The sequence below is a fragment of the Calliphora vicina genome, chromosome X (assembly GCF_958450345.1).
Source record: "Calliphora vicina chromosome X, idCalVici1.1, whole genome shotgun sequence".
Taxonomy (NCBI): domain Eukaryota; kingdom Metazoa; phylum Arthropoda; class Insecta; order Diptera; family Calliphoridae; genus Calliphora; species Calliphora vicina.
In genome coordinates this window covers 312,501-320,000 of record NC_088785.1, presented here as the reverse complement: position 1 = coordinate 320,000, position 7,500 = coordinate 312,501, and the positions used below count along the sequence as shown (strand labels likewise).

General features: G+C 46.1%; 1 pseudogene; it reads right to left on the bottom strand.

The window, feature by feature from the left end:
- Positions 1 to 7,500, bottom strand: part of LOC135962935 (large subunit ribosomal RNA) — a 9,986-nt pseudogene that overhangs the window by 2,420 nt on the left and 66 nt on the right.

Genomic DNA, 7,500 nt, shown 5'->3' with positions numbered 1-7,500 from the left:
GCGTCCCGTATAAACTCGTGAGTGACCCGCCCGTTGTTGCTGTTCGTCCAGCGTGAACGCCATCTTGAAACAAGATGATCGTCCAGCAGGAGTTTCGTCCGTCTTGAGTCCAACCCTACCACGTCAGAAGCAGAAATCCAGTCATGACTAAGAAGTGGCAGCCCCTTCTTGACCTTAAAAGCAATACCACGCCGTATTACTTCCAAGTCAAGGGGAGCCGCACCCAGCAGGACCTGAAGAGCATCCGTCGAGACCGTATGGCAAACTGGCATGCAAGCCAGCATTGCAACTCTCTGACAAGTCAATGACTTTTGGCGGCCCACAACAGACATAACCGTTTCGTACCATACGGATGAGCCAAACGTTGCACAAGCAACGAAAAGTCCACCATATATGGTACGCACAGCACGCCTGCCAAGACCCCAGTCACTTCTAAGGATGCGTCTGATACAACTTGCAACGACAGTCAGCTTTTCTCGAACCACAGAGAGATGAGCGAAGAAGCTCATTCTCTCACCCATCGTAATTCCCAGATACTTGACCTGGGTCACGTATCTGAGAAAAACGTCACCAGATCGAACTGACGGGGAACGAGTCCGCGATAAGATGCCTTTCAGCATCATCATCACGGTTTTCTCCCTCGACACTTCAACACCGACACTGTTCCCCCACTCATTGACCTCACGCATGGCCTGCTCACCTCTTCTCTCCAGCTCAGCACGAGACTGACCTTCGATTAAGATGAGCAAGTCATCCGCGTAAGCACAGAGTCGGCAAGACGCCGCCAGAGACCTCAACAAGGGATCCATCATTAGGTTCCAAATAAATGGACCACAGATAGACCCCTGAGGGCAGCCCCTGGCAACATCCCTGCAAACAGTATCGTTGGCGCCTACCACAAAAGCTTTCCTGCCGCTGAAGTAACTACTCCATAGGGAGAGCTCTCGACAGCCAACTAAACGCAGTCTATCAAGAACCTCTCTCCAAGAGAGATAATCAAACGCACCCTTAAAATCAACAAATATGCCAAGGACATATTTGCTTGCAGAGTTTACAACGCTAGACTTGACATGGTGCCACGCGTCCTCAACAGATTTCCCCTCTTTAAATCCGAACTGAAACTCAGAAGCCACCTCATTGTAGGACTCCCTCAGTCTATATACCATCATCCTTTCCAGTACTTTTCCAAGTACCGGAAGGAGGCTGATACCCCGATATGAGCGTGGATCACTCCTCACTTTATCGGGCGACTTCAGGAGCACCACAACTTTAGCCTGCTTCCAAGCCTCAGGGAAATAGCCCTCACTGATACACCTCCCAAAGACTGACTCCAGATATTCCGGTATGGCCTTCCAGATGCTTTTACACATCTCTCCAGTCATACCATCAATACCCGGAGATTTCCTACTTTTGACTCGGTATATGCTATCATCAACTTCCATTCTCTCCAGTGGCGGAGGACTAATCATCTCCCCATAGGGAAGATGATCAGCCGATTCCGCCCCCGGAAAGAAAGTCTCAAGCAAGGCGTCCGTGCACTGTCTCCACGTCAGCAACGTTGTGTTACCAACCCGAAGACCTAACAAGTCCGCCTGTTGCCGTCTACCCCTAAGGATACGGTAAACCTTACCCCAGGGGTCATCCCTGTTGTCCTGTACGAAAGTACGCCACTCGTCCTCCTTCACACTCACGATTCTGTCCTTGTAGACTCTCAAGGCAGCCAGATAGTCAGCTTTTCGCTGCACCAGATCTTCTGCATTAGAGCGCCTTCCCCTCTGGAATCGCTTCCTGAGACGACGAACGCTCCTCCGCATCAGATCCAGCTCGCGAGTCCACCACCTGACCCCTCCCTGACGAGTCTTGCGACAACGACCAAGGAGAGTATCATTAGTGGTACACATCCACCGATCTATCAGGCTGACTTGACTGTCAATAGTAAGTGCCCTAAAGTCGTCAATTGGAACATCCAACGCTGCCCACCGAAATGCGTCAGCATAGTTATCCCAATTGACGTCGCGTAGTTTCCACTTGCGTGGTAGGTACGTCCCGTCCGTTGCCCGTTGGTGGGAGACCACAATCTCAATGAGACTATGATCACTCACACCAAAGTCATCCCTAATCTTCCAGCTAAAACGGTATTCTGTCATTGCCCCCACATTGGCTAACGTCACGTCAATGTCACTACATCCTCTTGGACCATCAAAAGTGTACATATCACTAGGCTCATTGAGGACAATGAGCCGCTTTGTGACCAGCCATTCACTAAGCATGACACCTCGCAAGTAGTTCTGATGAGCAGAAGTATTCCCGCCCATCTTAGAGAACCACATGCGAGAGCATGCATTTGCGTCTAAACCAAGGATTATAGGTGAACTACTATCCAGTAGTAGTACCGAATCCATGTACCCTAAATAGGGTTCAAGAGGCCCCCCAAACCTACAGTAGATGCTTGTCAGTAGCATTCTACCAAAACCGCCCTCTACGCTAACGCAGACTCCCCAATCACTCCTACTCATAACCGTACAGTTAATGTAACTGTCCTTAATTATAATAGCGGCGTTGCCCCCCAAGTCCGTAAACGCTCGCATACCCCCCGGCAAACCCCTGATGTGACCATCCGTGACATACGGCTCCTGCACGAGTGCAAAAGTCGCATTCAGGTTGTACATCGCTTGACCTAGTTCGCAAATCACCGAATATGCCCGCTGGCAGTTAAGCTGCAAGATTTTCAAATCTGTACCCTCCATATTAATGGCGTGCGTTCGCCTTGGCAACAATGGCGCTGTATACCGGGCAGGCTGCAGACATCATCAGATGCCCAGCCGGAAGCCCCTTAAAGGCACAGTTCCTGCATCTCACCTCATTCTGGCAGCGTGAGGCTAAGTGGCCGGCCGTGCCACATAAACGACAGACATCAGTGTCCATCCTGCAGTTCCGTACCATGTGGTCGAAACCCAGGCATCTAAAGCAACTAGGAACTGCATCGTGCTGTCGTACCATAAATGAGAACCACTTTATGTAGCACCTACCAGCGTCAAGCATATGCTGCATGGTATCAGCATTGCCCTCAAGGACGACATTCACTGCACCACCACTCGCTTTCCAAGGGCCAGTCACCAGACGAACGCTCCGCTTAAAGACCTCCTCAGACATCTTCTGTTTGAGATTCATCTCGTACAGCTCCGTCATAAATTCATCCGGGGTAATCTCCGGATGAACTCGCTGTACGACGATCCTCGGTCCAAGTTTGTCTCTCACCGACACCTCCAACCCAACCTCACCGAACTTGGCATTCTTCGCCACCTTCTCCCTCTCAGCTACCGACGGGGTCCGGATGACCGCTCCGCCATCGCGCATAGGTCGCAAATCATGCACACGCACACCTAAAGTGGGGCCAACCTCCTTCTGGACCTTCTCCACTACCTCCTTAGACGAGACACCCTTTTTCCCCTTAACCACCACCGACCACGTCTCCACAGGCTTTGGGGTAACAGCAGTTACGGCTGCGCGCATATCAGCTCTCACAGGTCGTTCAGCTGGGATTCTGGGAACTGCAAAAACAGGCCCAGCAGCTGGAGCAGATGAAACAGCAGGAACTGCAGCTTCCAATCTCCCCTTAAGGCGTTCATTTTCAGCCACCAACCTCATCAACAGGACCTCATATTTAGAGCACTGTTGCAGCACACCACGCGCAAGCTGCTGATCGACGCCATCAGCGAGTACCATGGTAGTCACCCCATCCGTCACCGCTTTCATCTCCTCAACACTGACGCTGGCCTTCTCCCTCATCGATGCACCCCTCTTCCTCAAACGAGGTTTCCTGCCACCAGTAACCTCCTCTTCACTCACTAGATCATCAGTGACACTCATCGGGTCCACAACATTACCCGTAGCTACAGCGGCAACAGCAGCAACAGCACCTCTTTTCAGCTTCGGCGAGCTAGGTTTCGGGCGCTTCGACTTACTTTCCACCGATTCCTCCGCCTCGCTGTCGGTGTGGCGCACCTTGGGTACACCAGCCGGCGGCACAGAACGGGTATCATCGGTGGCAGTATCCGACGCATCACCCTTCGGCTTCTCACCCTTCCGCTTACTAGCAGGAGGCATAGTAAAAACCCCGAAAAAACAACCCAAATATCAGTAAAAATGAAGAAAAACCAGCAAAAATAGAATTTTGAAAAATTTCCCTCTTCAAAACTACGGGAATACCCCTACTATATATTACAAAGAATGTAATCACACAGGAATACCCTTATTAGCAGAGACACAAATTGGCAACACAGCCAAGACACCAACCAGTTAGCCAAGGCACGAACCACTTAGCCAAGACACAAACCGGAAATGGCCAACCCAAAACCGGAAGTGGTTAGCCAAGACACAAACCGGAAACACTTAGCCAAGACACAAACCGGAAATGGTCAACCCAAAACCGGAAGTACTTAGCCGAGACACGAACCTATCCGAGTCACAAACCACTTAGTGGAGTCACACACCCACCTAGTGGCAACACCAACTCACTTACCCACACGTATGGCACCACCAAAACAGCCGCCGGAGTTTGGCCTTGAGACACCTTGTCAGCGGAGTCTCAACTTTTGCCAGCGGAGTCTCAACTTTTCTATTACACACACACACACTATGTATAATAATACACACGTTTGATTCTTCGTCAACCGATTTTTAATCTGCCTATATCTTAGGCATCCGCCAACCGATTCACAAAATATCACTCTCTCCCGAATCTACTGAGTCCAAGCTTTAAAATCCACTATCGCTCTTTTTAATATTCGCACTATAACACTTTAAATTTACGTACCGAAAATCCGCTTATAAAAACACGTCTGATCAGCTCAACGTAAAACGCACAAGTGAGTAGATAGGGACAGTAGGAATCTCGTTAATCCATTCATGCGCGTCACTAATTAGATGACGAGGCATTTGGCTACCTTAAGAGAGTCATAGTTACTCCCGCCGTTTACCCGCGCTTACTTGAATTTCTTCACTTTGACATTCAGAGCACTGGGCAGAAATCACATTGTGTCAACACCCGCTAGGGCCATCACAATGCTTTGTTTTAATTAGACAGTCGGATTCCCCAAGTCCGTGCCAGTTCTGAATTGATTGTTAATTGATAGTCGTTATAATTTAAAAGGAATATATCTTGCGATAATTCCCTAAAAATTTTAGCAAGAAAGTTCCACAATTGGCTACGTAACTACTATCCGGGGAACAAGATCCGAGAATCTCTATTTACCCAGAACGAGTACATAAACCATGTTATTGCTTCCCAATCAAGCCCGACTATCTCAATCTTCAGAGCCAATCCTTATCCCGAAGTTACGGATCTAATTTGCCGACTTCCCTTACCTACATTATTCTATCGACTAGAGACTCTTCACCTTGGAGACCAGCTGCGGATATTGGTACGGCCTGTTGAGAAGTTTGCGTGACCCCACCATAAATTTTCAAGGTCCGAGGAGAAAATATCGACACAACAGTAAATGTCATGCTCTTCTAGTCCATCTACCATATCTCTCTTCGAAAGACTTCCATGGTAGTACGACTATAAAACAGAAAAGAAAACTCTTCCGATACCTCTCGACGGCTTCTTTATGGTCGTTCCTGTTGCCAGGATGAGCACAAGGCCCATATTTAATAACAAACGGATACTCAACAGGTTACGGAATTGGAACCGTATTCCCTTTCGTTCAAAATTATTCAAGTGTTTAATTACTAAGCAATTTTACTTCCTTTTCATTATAACTTGAAAATTTTCGGCTTTCGCCTTAAACTTAGGACCGACTAACTCGTGATCAACCACTGTTCACACGAAACCCTTCTCCACTTCAGTCCTCCAAGGTCTCATTCGATTATTTGCTACTACCACCAAGATCTGTACCAATGGCAGCTCCATGCAGGCTTACGCCAAACACTTCTATGCTCACCATTGTACCCTCCTACTCACTAAAGTTTCAAAGTTTATAATCCAACCGAAATTGAACATAAACCATTTACTTTAGCGGTAATGTATAGGTATACAACTTAAGCGCCATCCATTTTAAGGGCTAGTTGCTTCGGCAGGTGAGTTGTTACACACTCCTTAGCGGATTACGACTTCCATGTCCACCGTCCTGCTGTTTTAAGCAACCAACGCCTTTCATGGTATCTGCATGAGTTGTTAATTTGGGCACCGTAACATTACGTTTGGTTCATCCCACAGCGCCAGTTCTGCTTACCAAAAGTGGCCCACTGGGCACATTATATCACAACCACTACCTTCATACCAAGAAAGGTGAGGTTCTTACCCATTTAAAGTTTGAGAATAGGTTAAGATCGTTTCGACCCTAAGGCCTCTAATCATTCGCTTTACCAGATAAGATTATTTTACATAATTTTTAAATGCACCAGCTATCCTGAGGGAAACTTCGGAGGGAACCAGCTACTAGATGGTTCGATTGGTCTTTCGCCCCTATACTCAATTCTGACAATCGATTTGCACGTCAGAACTGTTTCGGTCTTCCATCAGGGTTTCCCCTGACTTCAACCTGATCAAGTATAGTTCACCATCTTTCGGGTCACAGCATATATGCTCAAGGTACGCTCTAGTTAGAGGTATAAATAATATAAATACTATTATACATAACTGTATAGAACGCCCCGGGATTGAATTAATAGACTATAAATAGGCTAAAAACTAATCCCATTAAATTAAGTTATGTTAATTACGCTATTAGGTTTTTATTCCCAATAACTTGCAAATATGTTAGACTCCTTGGTCCGTGTTTCAAGACGGGTCCCGAAGGTATCCTGAATCTTTCGCATTGTTAATCATATAAGTGCATATAATAAACATAAAGATCAATGATCAATATGCTATTATAAAATATAAATATTTAAGCACTATATATAATAAATCTATCAACACTTTATCAAATCAAAAGCATTTATTCGATATTAAAATGCAAGCAAAATAATTTGAATAAACTTAAGCAAATGATCTTATGATAAATATATTTATGTTAATAGATTACAATGTCCTTTATAGAAAAAATGCACACCATTATTATAATATTATAAATATTAAAATCATAAAGATGAATTTTCCATAACGGATATTCAGGTTCATCGGGCTTAACCTCTAAGCAGTTTCACGTACTATTTAACTCTCTATTCAGAGTTCTTTTCAACTTTCCCTCACGGTACTTGTTTACTATCGGTCTCATGGTTATATTTAGTTTTAGATGGAGTTTACCACCCACTTAGTGCTGCACTATCAAGCAACACGACTCTTTGGAAATGCCATCTAGTAATCATTAACGTTATACGGGCCTGGCACCCTCTTTGGGTAAATGGTCTCATTTAAGAAGGACTTAAATCGTTAATTTCTCATACTAGAAATTTGACATTCCATACACTGCATCTCACATTTGCCATAAAGACAAAGTGACTTAGTGCTGAACTATTTTCTTTTCGCTCGCCGCTACTAAGAAAATCCTTGTT